Genomic DNA, 16,665 nt, shown 5'->3' on the forward strand with positions numbered 1-16,665 from the left:
ACCTTTGTAGTATAGTCTGAAGTCAGGGAGCCTGATTCCTCCAGCTCCGTTTTTCTTTCTCAAGGTTGCTTTGGCTATTGGGGGTCTTTTGTATCTCCATACAAATTGTGAAATTTTTTTTTCTACTTCTGTGAAAACTGCCATTGGTAGTTTGATAAAGATTGCAATGAATCTGTCAATTGCTCTGGGTAGTACAGTCCTTTTCACAATGTTGATTATTCCAATCCAAGAACATGGTATATCTCTCCATCTCTTTGTATCGTCTTTAATTTATTTCATCAGTGTCTTATACTTTTCTGCATACAGATCATTTGTCTCTTTAGGTAGATTTATTCCTAGGCATTTTATTCTTTTTGTTGCAATGGTAAATGGGAGTGTTTCCTTAATTTCTCTTTCAGATTTTTTATCATTAGTATATGGGAATGCAACTGTTTTCTGTGCATTACTTCTGTATCCTGCTACTTTACCAAATTCATTGATTAGCTCTAGTAGTTTTCTGGTAGCATCTTTAGGATTCTCTATGTATAGTATCATGTCATCTGCAAACAGTGACAGTTTTATTTCTTCTTTGCCGATTTGGATTTCTTTTATTTCTTTTTCATCTCTGACTGCTGTGGCTAAAACTTCCAAAACGATGTTGAATAATACTGGTGAGAGTGGGCAACCTTGTCTTGGTCTGATCTTAGTGGAAATGGTGTCAGTTTTTCACCACTGAGAAGGATGTTGGCTGTGGGTTTGTCATATATGGCCTTTATTATGTTGAGGTAAGTTCCTTTACGCCTACTTTCTGGTGGGTTTTTATCATAAATGAGTATTGAATTTTGTTGAAAGCTTTTTCTGCATCTACTGAGATGATCATATGGTTTTTCTCCTTCAATTTGTTAATATGGTTTATCACATTGATTGATTTGCATATATTGAAGAATCCTTGCATTCCTGGAATAAACCCCACTTGATCATGCTGTATGATCCTTTTAATAGGCTGTTGGATTCTGTTTGCTAGTATTTTGTTGAGGATTTTTGCATCTATGTTCATCAGTGATATTGGCCTGTAGTTTTCTTTTTTGTGACATCTTTGTCTAGTTTTGGTATCAGGGTAAATGGTGGCCTCGTAGAATGAGTTTGGGAGTGTTCCTCCCTCTGCTATATTTTGGAAGAGTTTGAGAAGGATAGGTGTTAGCTCTTCTCTAAACGTTTGATAGAATTCGCCTGTGAAGCCATCTGGTCCTGGGCTTTTGTCTGTTGGAAGACTTTTAATCACAGTTTCAATTTCTGTGCTTGTGATTGGTCTGTTTTTATTTTATATTTCTTCCTGGTTCAGTCTCGGAAGGTTGTGCTTTTCTAAGAATTTGTCCATTTCTTCCAAGTTGTCCATTTTATTGGCATAGAGTTGCTTGTAGTAATCTCTCATGATCCTTTGTATTTCTGCAGTGTCAGTTGTTCCTTCCTTTTCATTTCTAATTCTGATTTGAGTCTTCTCCCTTTTTTTCTTGATAAGTCTGGCTAATGGTTTATCAATTTTGCTTATCTTCCCAAAGAACCAGCTTTTAGTTTTACTGATATTTGCTACTGTTTTCTTCTTTTTCATTAATTTTGATCTGATCCTTATGATTTCTTTCCTCCTGCTAACTTTGGGGGTTTTTTTGTTCTTCTTTCTCTAATTGCTTTAGGTGTAATGTTAGGTTGTTTATTTGAGATGTTTCTTGTTTCTTAAGGTAGGATTGTATTGCTATAAACTTCCCTTGTAGAAGTGCTTTTGCTGCATCCCATAGGTTTTGGGTTGTCGTGTTTTTATTGTCATTTGTTTCTAGTTATTTTTTGATTTCCTCTTTGATTTCTTCAGTGAACTCTTGGTTATTTAGTAGTGTATTTTTTAGCTTCCATGTGTTTGTATTTTTTATAGTTTTTTTTCCTGTAACTGATATCTAATCTTAAGGCATTATGGTTGGAAAAGAAACTTGATATGATTTGAATTTTCTTAAATTTACCAAGCCTTGGTTTGTGACCCAAGATATGATCTACCCTGGAAAATGTCCCATGAGCACTTGAGAAGAAAGTACATTCTGTTGTTGTTGGATGGAATGTCCTATACATATCAATTAAGTCCATCTTGTTTAATATGTCATTTAAAGCTTGTGTTTCTTCATTTACTTTCATTTTGGATGATCTGTCCATTGGTGAAAGTGTGGTGTTAAAGTCCTCTACTATTATTGTGTTACTGTCAATTTCCCCGTTTATGGCTGTTAGCATTTGTCTTATGTACTGAGGTGCTCCTATGTTGGGTGCATAAATATTTCCAATTGTTATATCTTCTTCTTGGATTGATCCCTTGGTCATTAGGCAGTGTCCTTCTTTGTCTCTTGTAATAGTCTTTATTTTAAAGTCTATTTTGTCTGATATGAAAATTGCTACTCCAGCTTTCTTTTCATTTCTATTTGCATGGAATACCTTTTTCCATCCCCTCACTTTCACTCTGTATGTGTCCCTGGGTCTGAAGTGGGTCTCTTGTAGACAGCATATGTACAGGCCTTGTTTTTGTATCCATTCAGCCAGTCTATGTCTTTTGGTTGGAGGATTTAATCCATTTACATTTAAGGTAATTAGCGATATGTATGTCCCTATTACCATTTTGTTAATTGTTTTGAGTTTGTTATTGTAGGTCTTTTCCTTCTCTTGTGTTTCCTGCCTAGAGAAGTTCCTTTAGCATTTGTTGTAAAGCTGGTTTGGTGGTGCTGAATTCTCTTAGCTTTTGCTTGTCTTTAAAGGTTTTAATTTCTCCATCGAATCTGAATGAGATCCTTGCTGGGTAGAGTAATCTTGGTTGTAGGTTTTTCCCTTTCATCACTTTAAATATGTCCTGCCACTCCCTTCTGGCTTGCAGAGTTTCTGCTGAAAGAGCAGCTGTTAACCTTATGGGGATTCCCTTGTATGCTATTTGTTGTTTCTCCCTTGCTGCTTTTAATATTTTTTCTTTGTATTTAATTTTTGACAGTTTGATTAATATGTGTCTTGGCATGTTTCTCCTTGTATTTATCCTGTATGGGACTCTCTGTACTTCCTGGACTTGACTATTTCCTTTCCCATATTAGGGAAGTTTTCAACTATAATCTCTTCAAATATTTTCTCAGTCCCTTTCTTCTTAACTTCTTCTTCTGGGACCCGTATAATTCAAATGCTGGTGCATTTAATGTTGTCCCAGAGGTCTCTGAGACTGTCCTCAATTTTTTTCATTCCTTTTTCTTTATTCTGCTCTGCAGTAGTTATTTCCACTATTTTATCTTCCAGGTCACTTATCCGTTCTTCTGTCTCCATTACTCTGCTATTGATTCCTTCTAGAGAATTTTTAATTTCATTTTATGTGTTTTTCATCATTGTTTGTTTGCTCTTTAGTTCTTCTAGGTCCTTGTTAACGTTTCTTGTATTTTCTCCATTCTACTTTTGAGATTTGGGATCATCTTTACTATCATTACTCTGAATTCTTTTTCAAGTAGACTGCCTATTTCCTCTTCATTTGTTTGGTCTGGTGCGTTTTTACCTTGCTCCTTCATCTGCTGTGTATTTCTCTGTATTCCCATTTGGTTAACTTACTGTGTTTGGGGTCTCCTTTTCACAGGCTGTAGGTTCATAGTTCCTGTTGTTTTTGGTATCTGCCCCCAGTGGGTAAGGTTGGTTAAGTGGGTTGTGTAGGCTTCCTGGTGGAGGGGACTGGTGCCTGTGTTCTGGTGGATGAGGCTGGATCTTGCCTTTCTGGTGGGCAGTGCTGCGTCTGGTGATGTGTTTTGGGGTGTCTGTGACCGTATCATGATTTTAGGCAACCTCTCTGCTAATGGGCGGGGTTGTGTTCCTGTCTTGCTAGTTGTTTGCAATGGGGTGTCCAGCACTGCAGCTTGTTGGTCACTGAGTGGAGCTGCATCTTAGCGTTGCGAGGGATATCTCTGGAAGAGCTCTCACTGACTGATATTACGAGGGGCCGGGAGGTGTCTGGTGGACCAATGTCCTGAACTCAGCTCTCCCACCTCAGAGGCTCAGGGCTGACACCCAGCCAGAGCACCAAGATCCTGTCAGCCACACAGCTCAGAAGAAGAGTGAGAAAAGAAAAAAAAAGAGAGAAAGAAAAAATTTTTAAAAAATAAAGTTTTTAAAATTAAAAAATATATTATTAAAATAAAATAATAAAGTAATTAATTAAAAAAAAGAAGAGAGCAACCAAACCAAGAAACAAATCCACCAATGATAACAAGCACTAAAAACTATACTAAAAACAACGACAGAGCCCTAGGACAAATGGTAAAAGCAAACCTATACAGACAAACTCACACAAAGAAGCACACACATACACACGCACAAAAAGAGAAAAAGGAAAAAAAAAAAAATATATATATATACACATATAAGAGGAAGAGAGCAACCAAATCAATAAACAAATCCACCAATGATAATTAGCTCTAAATAGTCAACTAAGACAAACATAAAACTTGAAACAAATTAGACACAGAAAGCAAACCCCAAGTCTACAGTTGCTCTGAAAGTCTACCGCATCAGTCTGGGGATGATTCACTGTCTATTGAGGTATTCCACAGGTGCAGGGTACATCAAGTTGATTGTGGAGATTTAATCCTTTGCTCCTGGGGCTGCACAGATTTCCCTTTTCTCTTCTTTGTTCACACAGCTCCTGGGGTTCAGGTTTGGATTTGGCCCCATCTCTGCATGTAGGTCGTCCTCTGGCTTCTGTTCTTCACCCAGACAGGCGGGGGTTAAAGGAGCGGCTGACTCGGGGGCTCTGGCTCACTCAGGCCGGGAGGAGGGAGGGGTATGGAATGTGGGGTGAGCCTACGGCGGCAGAGGCTGGTGTGACGTTGTAGCAGCCTGGGGCACGCCGTGTGTTCTCCCGAGGAAGTTGTCCTTGGATCACGGGACCCTGGCAGTGGTGGGCTGCACAGGTTCCCGGGAGGGGAGGTGTGGATAGTGACCTGCGCTTGCACACAGGATTCTTGGTGGCTGCAGCAGCAGCCTTAGTGTTTCATGTGCGTCTCTGGTGCCCACGCGGATAGCCATGGCTCACACCCATCTCTGGAGCTCCTTTAGGCAGTGCTCTGAATCCCCTCTCCTCGCTCACCCTGAAACAATGGTCTCTTGACTCTTATGCAGGTCCAGACTTTTTCCCAGACTCCCTCCCAGCTAGCTGTGGTGCACTAGCCCCCTTCAGGTTGTGTTCACACAGCCAACCCCAGTCCTCTCTGAGATCTGACCTCCGAAGCCTGAGCCTCAGCTCCCAGCCCCCACCGGCCCCGGTGGGTGAGCAGACAAGCCTCTCAGGCTGGTGGGTGCTGGTCGGCACTGATCTTCTGTGCAGGAATCTCTCCGCTTTGCCCCCTGCAAGCCTGTTGCTCCGCTCTCCTCTGTGGTTCCTAAGCTTCACCCCTGTCACTCCCCATTTCCGCCAGTGAAGGGGCTTCCTAGTGTGTGGAAACTTTTCCTCCTTCACGGCTCCCTCCCAGATGTGCTGGTCCCGTCCCTATCCTTTTGTCTCTGTTTTTTCTTTTCTCTTTTGCCCTACCCAGGTACGTGGGGAGTTTCTTGCCTTTTGGGAAGTCTGAGGTCTTCTGCCAGCATTTAGTAGGTGTTCTGTAGGAGTTGTTCCCCATGTTGATGTATTTTTGATGTATTTGTGGCAAGGAAGGTGATCTCCACGTCTTACTCCTCTGCCATCTTGAAGGTCGGTGTAGAGGAAATTCTTAAATCACCCTAACACTGACACTGTGTAAAAGAAGTTGGCACCTACCTCGTAATAGCAGAATGAAATCTCTACCCCTCTCTCTCAAGTAGAGAAAAACTAGACACTAAAATCAGGACTCAGATGAATTTATGTGGTAAACAAGAAATACAAAAACAGGAAAGTAAATCACTAATTTATTGGGCATTATGAATTAGAACAAACACATGGTAAGAATTTTATTGTGCTACTATATTACATGTCATGTATGCTTTACTTAATCTTTCTGAAAGAATGTATTGCCATGACCATTATTTAACATTCTGGTCTGAACTGTTTGTTTCAATCTTTATGAATAAAAACTTAATTACTTACAAAAACAGTGTACTCTCTTTCACTTTGTGTTAGTCAGAAATGTGCCCTGGCAAATATAGTCCATAAGAATGTTTCCTCTGTGCCTTGTTCTGAGCTGAACTCTCACTTCCCTATCGACTCCATCCTCTGGTATTCAGTTTCCTAAACTGAAAGGTGTGTGAAAGGGTCAGACCCATATCTCTCATTCTTTCTTACATTCGAACTTCTAAGCCATTTTTCTTACCAACATATTATATATGCTACAGTTCAGAGAAAAATAGGTTTTGTTAATGATACCTCCCACCTTTTTTAGAATGCAATTACTGAAAGAAACAGCATGCTTCAAAAAGCATAAAAACATGAAGAACATTTTTTTAAAATTCACTTTCTCTGATGTCTTAAATATTTCAGGATGTGTACCCTTAACAAATTTTTAAATAGTAATATAGTCATTTCTCTAAAGATTGCTGGTTAACCATATTTACAGTAAAGACATTAGGAAAATCATGATTGTTGTTGATTTTTTTTAAAAAATGACATTTGTGTAGGTTGAACATTGATGTTTTTCAATGTTTTATAAAAGTTTCCATGTAAGTATAGACTATAAAAGAATTAGGTCACTAAGTACTACATGTTGCTTTCTGATATTAAAAGTACTTTAAAAATTATCTGTACTGCCTAATGTCAATAAGTTATCAAAGTTAAGTACTCTTTTCACATGAGTGACTTCTAGATAGTTGAAGGAACCTGTAATCCTACTTTAAATTTTCTCTTCACCAAGCTAATCAATCCCATTTCTTTCCATCAATCTCCCTCATTAATCCCTGGCTTATATCCTGTCACATAGAAATATGTAGAAACATGCATGAGAACTATATACACCAGCTTCAAGGTAATGGATTGAGAGGCAGCACAGAAGTGACAGAAGAGGGAAAAAAAATTAGCAATACTTTTCAAAAGAGAAGAACTGAAGCAAATAAGGCAAAAATTACTACTTGTTAAATCTGTATGGCAAGCATAGGAGTGTATTACATTATTTTCTGAAAATTTTCCATATTCTTGAAATACTCCACAATTAAAAGTTTTAATTAAGTTTTAAATAAACACAGAAGCCTAATAAGAGAGAGAAGAGTTGTGAAAGCATCAAACTGAATGTCTGCCAAATCGCAGGTTCTGAAAGCACTACTGAAAATGCTCAGGCTTATGAGAGACTGAACGCCGAACATTTGGGTGCTCTTTTAATATTGCTACCCATAATGTGCTTCAATTCCATTTAACCCAAATCAATTCTGCCATTTTCAATCCAGAGTCCATTCTCCATTCTCCTTAGCATAAAAGAAAGAAGAGATCAAGTAGTTAATGAACTCTATATTCTCTTTTAACATCCTAGTAACTGCCCCAAGAAACACACTGTTGAATGTAGCTTAAAAACTGTTTTTGCTAACCTTTATGTTTCTTCAAGGATACGCATCACAGATCCCACAAACTCTCTTTTCTTTAATTCATTCTTAGTTCGTGTACTCCTTCTCCATGTTCAATTTATATTTTTTAAAAATATTCAGGCACAGCAACATCAGTTTCTTGAGATACCTCTCTCTTCTTGATCATCAGAGTTATGTATGAATACACCATCAGTATTACATTCTCCAGAGACCCAGACTCTGAAGATCTACCTTTGTGTTTATACTCTCAGACTATGAATCATACAAACCTTTTTTTCTAAATTACAGTTGCCAGATTAGCAGATAAAAATATAAAGTCAGAGTTAAATTTGAATTTCAATTAATTTTTTAGTATAATATGTCCCATGCAATATTTGGGACATACTTACATGGGATATATTTATACTAAAAAAATTACTTGTCGTTACCTGAAATTCGAATTTAACTCTGCATCTTGTATTTTATTTGGCAACCCTACTCTGAACATTCAAAAATCTGTATTCCTTCACTCTTCTGGCAAATACTGTATCTTCTTAAGTCAAGAATAATAGTTAACAAGAGGTCTCAAAATTTTTGAAATAGGTACCAACTCTTTAAAAGTTCAAATGAGAAAAATAAACAAAAAGTAAAAGATTAGACAAGTCTGTAGTGGTGACACATTTTAATAGATCATTTGTGAGGGCAGCTGCAAAGACCTGAGAAACACCAGGTTCACCAGGGTGAAAAAGTAAACTTCAAGATGGTAATCTAACTAAAGAAGACTGAAGCCTAAAAAATCCCACAACGATCTGGAAAAGGAGGTGTTAACTGAAGTGTTCTTTCTTCCACTTTTTATTCAGCACTGATTAAAAAAAATTATACTGCATCTGGTGAAAATACTTCTACCCATCCATTAACTCATTCATTCAACAAAAACATTCAGGGACTTCCTGGTGGCAAAGTGGTTAAGAATCCGCCTGCCTATGCAGGGGACACGGGTTCGAGCCCTGGCCCAGGAAGATCCCACATGCCACGGAACAACTAAGCCCATGCACCACAACTACTGAGCCTGCGCTCCAGAGCCCATGAGCCACCACTACTGAGCCCACATGCCACCACTACTGAAGCCCGTGAGCCTAGAGCCCATGCTCCGCAACAAGAGAAGCCACTGCAATGAGAAGCCTGTGCACCGCAACAAAGAGTAGCCCCCGCTCGCCGCAACTAGAGAAAGCCCACGCACAGCAACGAAGACCCAACGCAGCCAAAAAAAAAAGAAAAACATTCAGTGGGGACACAGTGATAAAGTTGCTGAAGTGAAAGTCCCCTCTCTCCTTGTTAGTAATATTTTCTTCTCTATTGGATGATTTCCAAAACCCCAAAATATGCTGTAGCTGCTCCCATATTTAAAAACTCCACAGCCCTTTTCAATTAACACCCCACTTTTTTGATCGCTATCTACAGCAGACACTCCAGTCCTATCAGGCTTTAACCTGTACTATTCCACCAAAAGAGCTATAAAGGTCACAAATAAGCTCAACATTGCCAAATTCAGTTACTTCTCAGTCCTTGTTTGATCCCTGTCAGGAGATTTTGACCCAGCCCTTCTGAACAGTTGCTTCACTTGGCATCTAGGACACCAATATGTCTTGTTTTTTCTCCTACATTACCTCTTGGCTCTTTCCACTCTTCTTGGTTCCTCCTCATCCTCCTATCCTTTAACACTGCTTTGCCCCTAAGCTCAGAGTTCAGACCTTTTCTTTAGCTACAGTCATTCCCCATGTGATCCTTCAGTCTCAAGGCTTTAAGTATCATTTATATTCTAACACCAAATTCTTATCTCCATCCTGCGCATCTCACCTGTACTCCAGATTTGTCTACCCATGCCTCTTCCACATCTCCACTTAGATGTCTAATAGTGAGCTCAAACTTAAAACTGTCAAAATTTATCTCCCATGCAAACCTCCTCTTATGGTCTACCTCACTTTAATAAATCACAACTCCACTCTGCCTGCTGCTCAGACCAAAAAACTTGGAGTTATGCTTTACACCATCCACCTTATCAGTAAAGTCTCCCAATTCTACCTTCAAAATATATCCAGAATCTGACCACTTCTCATCATTACCATCTCTTCCCCAGTTTACTGCAATGGCCTATTTAGTCTCCCTGTTTTCACCCTTACTCCCTAACAATCTAATTTCCACATATAAACAAGAATGATTCTTTTCTAAAACAAATAACATTGTGGCTCTCCTCTGCTCAAAACCCCCCAAAGGTTTCCCATATCTCTAAGTAAACTTCAAAACTCCCAAGGCATCTGGCTTTCTCCAACCTTTTGATTTGATCCCCTGTAACTCTCCTCCTTGCTCATTTTGGGGCATCCACACTGGCCTTGGTGCAGTGATATAACCATACCAAGCAGATCCCTCTGGATGAACACTCTTCCCCCAGATGCCACAAAGGTAGGTCCCTCATTTCCTTCAGGTTGCTGCTCAAACATCTCTTTACCAGAGACGCCTTCTCGGACCACCCTATCTAAAACAGCACCTTTCCTTCATCCTTCTGCACCCAACCCACTTTACTTCAAGGCACTTATCACTGTGCTTGTTGTCAGCTACATCCAATAGAGTAAGATCCCCACAAGGGTGGGGACTTTGCTTTGTTCACTGCAGTATCCAAAGCACCTCAACAGTGCCTGGGGCCTCGTGCAGTCTCGGTAAATATTTGTATAATGGCTGGATGGATGGACTGACAGGAAGAATAAAGGGAAGCCAAAGCTGCCACAAAAAAAAGAGGCAGAATTTACAGGTCTGGATTCCTATACATTTATTTTTTGAAGCTTATATCATCTTTATTTCAAGACCTCAAAAATATAGTTTCACAGAAATTAGCTTAATTATTTGATTAATTTATTTCAGTCCCTAAGAAAAGAGGTCTTACAAACAAAGAAGTTTACTCAAACACAAAAGAAATCAAAAGCTACTGTGATTTATTCAACTCATGATGCCATTCTTTTCAAAGAACTTATATATGCAGAAATGTAATTCTTATTTTGGGGGTAAGTTTTTTTCAAAATCTCAAGCTAATAAAGTAGAAAAGCAAAAGCAAGGGTAAAAGGATAGTCAACAGTTGCTAGAAACTCTAGGGTAGGAGTGGGCTCAGCAGGAATATCATAGTAGAAGAATGCAGGAACAACTTTAACTCAATTGATATTTCTTAACTAGTATTTCCACTGCATGCTGGACACCAGGCTGGGTGAACCACAGTGAGCAAAATCAATCTGCTACCTGCCCTTGCGAAGCTCACAGTCTGGTGGGGAAGACAACCCAATTAAATAAGCTATCTCAATACAAACTAAGACTGCTATCTATAAAAGGAGGCAGTAATGAGTGTTATCGGAACACAAAGCAGGTGCCTCTAGCCTAGCAATAAAGGAGGTTGGGAAGGAAAAGCAGCTTTCTTACTTGAGACTTCAAGGATGAAGTGTTAGGTAAAAAGGGCAACATATTCCAGATGAGGGGTGAGAACATTTCACACTCAAGGAACTGAAAAGATGACTGGAGCATAGCGGTCAAAGAGTATGTAATGTGGCAAGAGATGGAGCTGGAGAGATAGGTAGGAATGAGGTCATGAAGGGCCTCATAAGTTATGTTGTTTAGAAATTGTTCTAATAGTAAGAGAAATCTTCAGAAGAGTTTTTGACTTGAGCTGTGTTTAATAGACATTACTATGACTGCAGTACTATGGACCACAGGAAGGCAAGACCTGAAGCAGAAAGATACTAGGAGGTTGCTGCAGTAATCCAGATGAAGAGATGAAGATGAGGAGATGATGGGTTCCTGAAACGAAGTAGTGGTAGTGATTTAGAGAAAAGTGGAGGAATCAGGTAATTCAATTAAATTTATTTGGCTTACTCTGATTATTTCTATCTGTGGTGGGGAAGGAGGCAAGGACCTCAGCTGACCTCCACATGTATAGATCAGGTTGATGACAGAATTCACTGAATTAGGGCTCAGTTTTTCTTGGGTAGGGGGGGCAGTTAGGAATATCATGAGTTCAATCTCGGATGAGTTGAGTCTGAGATGTCTGTATGACATTCAAGTAGAAACGGTCAGTAGGGGCTGAATATTCAGGTGTGAAGTTCAGGAGAGAGGTCTGGATACAAACATGAGAATCATAAAGAGTATCATGGGAAGAGATAAAAATCACCCAAGGATTTGTGTGACGACTAAGAAGACAAGAACAGCAGAAGCTGGAGGAACATGAGACTTTACAGAATAAATGGGTAGAAAGGTCTATAAAGGAGATTCTGAACAACAGGAGGCCAAATAAGGCCAGGGTGGTGTCTCTGAAACCAAGGAAAGGATAAGTTTTAAGGAAGAGGTATGGTCAACCATGTCAAACGCTGTCAAGACATGTGGTAAAATGTCCATTGGATATAGAATTTTAGCTATGTTCTTCCAGTGTTCTGTTTCTAATAAATACAAACAGAGGAGTTTTCAAAACCTGGTGTTCAGCCAAGCCACCCCTCAAATTCCTTAAAGAATTTCATTGAACAGTCTCCCAAAGCCAACATCTTGACTATAATCTCCAAGAGTGCAAAAGTGATGTATGTCTTCTTTTCCCTGGTACCCTGTATGGTTCTTGGTCTGTGCCAAAGAACTCAATAAGTATCTGTTCAATGATGTGTACTCAGAGTATTACTGTGAAGCTTTCCAAAATTGATTTTTAGGTTATTCTTTACCACACCAATCTTCAGAGTAAAAGCATTGCTAATAGTTTTGCAAAGCTTCCTTCACTCCTTAAAGAACGCTCAAAAAGAACGTTTAGTGAGCCTCCCTGGTGTCAGAGGTACTACTTAAAGCAGGTCTCATTTTAGAAAATATATGTGCACTGGGAAAGGATGCACTGAAATTATTTTTGCAGATTGTATACTGTCATTAATTTATTCTTATAAATCATTTATGTAGACTTTTATAATTAAGTTTCTTAAATAAAGATTAAGACATACTTATATCTATCAATATTTATAAATAAGAGTAGCATTTATCATTTTTACATTGTTCTATTTGATTGGCTTGTTGGACATTTTATTCACTTTCAAGAATTTTTCTACAAGGACAAGTTGTCTCATTGGTAAGCAAGGATTTCCTCACCTGGAATGGAATATAAATTTTCCTTTATCAAATTCATATGCCATGTTTCTTAGCTACACACAACTGAGTAACTTGCTAGTTACTGACTTCGTTTGAAAATGACCTAGCAAGTCTTTGAAAATGCTGGAAAACATTAGCAATTGCCTCCCTGACTACTCCATAATCCTGAGATAAACTACCTTCCTTCTTTTGAAGTTCTGGTGTAATAAGATAGATATTATCCAAAATTAAGAGGCTCTTGAATTCATATGCTTTAATATAGAAGTTCTTCACAATATGAATTGGTGGCACTGGAATCACTTGGGAGTTGCTTGAAAATAGACATTTCTAGACACCATCCCCCAAGAGTATGATTCAGCAGTTTGACAATCTTTGGTTTAGTCATTAAATAACTAGGTATGAACTTTCTTCTCTTCAACTATAAATATTTCTTGTCAATTATCTTATTAAAACATATCCTGAGAATGCTTACTGTTACCGGTAATTGTCTTACATATTATATCTTTAAATCATGTACCTCTCAAAATTGCACCCTTATTTTCCATGTCAGTTCAAACCTTTGATGATGAATGCAATTCCTAAGAATTATCTTTAAAGAGGAAATCACAGAAGTGGAGGAAAACTAGTCAAAAACTCCAAAACCAGGAAGATAAAATGGGAATCTATCTTAATTTACAAAGGTCTCCAAGAGTTATTCTATTCAAATAACAACAAGGAGAGACAGATTGTAGTAGGAAGAAGCAGAATAAAAATAAAAAGAAATTAATTCAGATGCCAATTTTTGTTTGATGGTAGAAAATCAAGCTAACTTCTCAGGATATCAATTTTTTGATCAATAAAATGAAGAGGAATAACAAAATGATTTTTTATGCCCCTTTCAGGCTGAATGATCTGACTAAAATCAGAATACTCAAACATGGGTTGAATTGCATTAACTCTGAATCACAGAGACAGTTTCAGAAATAAATTAGGACAACCTATAAGACATTACCACAGCCAACGCAGAGCTGGAAAATGAACAAACAATAGACAAACTCACTTAAACATACTTGCTCATCTACATGCAAAATACTCAAATGAGATGGTACATATTGAATTAATGAACATCTATATGGGTCTGTCAACTATGTGCTAAGTATTATACCAGGCAAAAGAAATGAGAAATAAGATCCAGTCCCTACTTTAAGTAACTTTAGAGTATAACACACAATGCCTCCCTTTGGATGATTACTAAATACATATTAGATACCTTATTCTCTCCTCCTTGGTAATTATGCACTTTTTCTTTCCATAAATGTCTTTGTTGTAATTTCAGTTTCAGGTAGATATCTGCTCAAAGTTAAAAACTGTGTCACATTACATCAAGATTATTCTGTACTTAAAGGGCTCATGTAAACTACCTCCCCATGGAAGGTACTATGGGGCAATAAATTTACTTCATTCAACAAGTACTATACATTTTCCTCATGAATATGCTTTGTGCATAGAATGCTTATGAATTACAAGTTATTAACACATAGATCACTCAGACCAATGTAAAAACTGGAAAAATAAAATATTATTTTTCAGGTAGAAACTGATTTCCAATTGTGAATTTTACAACTAAGCCAACTTTGCAAAAAGAAAACTTACTCCTCTTAACTGGCAAAACACTAGCATGCATACCATCTTTTTTATCAAAAGCAAAAATCAAGTCATACTGTGCAAGTAAAATAATCTGCTCCTCTTTCAATGCCACTTACATATAAACACTGACAATAACTTATTCTTGCAAAAAGCATTGCTTAGGTCAACTAGAGATCCATGACATGAGGAGGAGCCCTAGTCCAGATTCTCTACTAAAAGGGTGATGGACTACAGAAAGTTCCATAAGTACCGACATCCTATGTCTCTTGATTTCCTAGGCCTAGCATAGTGCCTGGTACATATGAAGACATAAATAAGTGAATGACGAATGAACAAAAACTAAAACTATTCAGCAGGGATCACAACTTAAGCTATGAAAAATTAATTCATTTAAATAATATTATTTAGCTTACACTTAACTGGTATCTCTAAGAAGCATTTTTCTTATGCAAGAATATTATTGTAATTATCATTAAAAATGAAAGATACATGAAGAGAAGCACGATCCAGAGTGGAATCAAAAGCTGAATTCTCAACTTCTGAGAACACTTTGAAAATCAGAAAAGTGATTTCAATCTATGAAACATGCAATCTGGTGATGGTGACCGCTCTTCAATCTAATCTTACTTAGGAAAAGAAAGGCAGAAAATATGATTACTAGTTTGAACTACACATGTGATACCATTCATATAAAATTTTTAGCTTCCGCTAAAATGTTTCTTTTAAACTAAATAGCAAAATACACGAACACACTGGAGTCAATGAATGAGTTAATGTGTGATAAGAAGCCTATTTAAAAGAACTGCCCACGTACCCACAACACCTCAGCACGCTTGCACATACAACACTTATTTCGAAGTAACATTCTAGACTCCTCGATTGCTAAATTCACCATGGTCCACTCCCCACCCACTTTATTTACTTTTCAGTGTGGAGGTAAAAAACACAAGGAAGCTGATTTCTCTCCCAAGTCCACGTGAAGAAAACGAAAAAGTTACTACATTTTTGTAACGGGAAAAAAACACAAAAAAAACCCCCAAAAAAACCCTAATGAAAACAAATTACCCACGCACAGGAAAAATTTTAAAAAATTACCCATCTGGTCATCACGTTGTGGCCTAACACCTTGGCAACATGTGACTCTGGTTCATTTTTTGATTCCCAACCCCACCCTACAAATTCCATGAAAAGGACGAGACTATCCGAGACCACAGACAAGTCTCCGGCCCCGAGAGGGATGACAGGTCCGGGCTTGCCTCCGGGGCCGAACGGGAATCGTCCAAGGGGCACCCTGGCCCCGCCTCCTACCGGCTTCTCAGGGCCGCAGCACCCCTTCTCCTCCTCCCACTTCCTTCTCCTCACCTCTCGGCCCCGGTTCATGCGCTTCCCATCTCTCCGCCAGCTCCTGCCTCCGCGCCTCCCTCCATTTCGGTTTGATCTTTACTTCCCACGCCGGGTGAGGGCCGGAGGGCAGTGCAGAGGATGCCAGCGGGCAGCTGCCCCGCCGCGTCCTAGTCCGCACCCCACGCCGGGCTTGCCGGGTCCCCTCCAGCCACGGGGCAGGGTACGCGAAGACAGCCGGACAGCCGGACAAACCCACAGATCCGGAGAGGAGGGAGGGGGCGGAGCAAGCGCGAGCCTACACGTCACCCGCCCGCAGCGGCGCCAACGTCTGCACGTCGGCTCCCCCAGCCCCACCCCCCCGCGTGCGCGCGCCGCCGCCCCGCCCGCCGCCCGCCCAGCGCTGAGGGGGACCAGGCCTGCGGCGAGGGCGCGCCCCCGGGCGGGCGTGGGCGCGGGCGCGCGCGTTCCCGGGACTCGGTGTCTGTGGGGTGCTCTTGCGAGGCAGGGCCTGCCACCTCCAGATCGCTACCTGAGCATCTTTCCCTGTAGTTACTTGAGTCGGCTCCATCTTCTCCCCGCCCTTCTCTGTGAGGTGAAGACACGGAGGAGGTAATTCCTATTACAGGTAAAGTAGAGGAGCCCTGAGTATGAGTGAAGAACCAAGTAATTGTCATTGTCATCGCCAGCCAGAAATCCTGGCTGCTGGTCACTTTATATACGGTTCCTTCCTTTCAAGTCCCGCCTTCCTTAAGCTTTCTGGATTCTCAGTTTAGTTCTCTTAAAGTTACCTCTTCTAGTCGGTCCTTTTGTCGGACGAACCCCACCAAAAACAAAATGCCTGAAGATTCCCTGGCTCAACTGAATCAGGAAGATGACATTAAGAAAAATTAACCTCAAGAATGTGCTGTATGTGTGTACAGTTCTAGGCTAAAAGCCGGGCATGCAAAGGCGGTATGAGTTAATAATGTGCTGTGGCTCCTTTTTTCACTTCCATACCCCTGTCGTAAGGAATGTGCCTTGACACCTCATAGAACCGTGTTTTATAGAGAGGCA

The 16,665-nt window shown here is 39.7% G+C and overlaps 1 protein-coding gene across 1 annotated transcript in view; it reads right to left on the reverse strand.

Moving 5' to 3' along the window:
- Positions 1-15,862, reverse strand: part of ASCC3 (activating signal cointegrator 1 complex subunit 3) — a 333,359-nt gene extending 317,497 nt beyond the window's left edge. Inside the window, exon 1 of the mRNA XM_082669278.1 lies at positions 15,631-15,862. The gene's annotated coding sequence lies outside the window, so the exon portion shown is untranslated. The remainder of the gene's footprint in view (positions 1-15,630) is intronic.
- Between the last annotated feature and the right edge of the window lie 803 nt (positions 15,863-16,665).

The sequence above is a fragment of the Grampus griseus genome, assembly GCF_964374135.1.
Source record: "Grampus griseus genome assembly, chromosome: 13".
Lineage (NCBI taxonomy): Eukaryota > Metazoa > Chordata > Mammalia > Artiodactyla > Delphinidae > Grampus > Grampus griseus.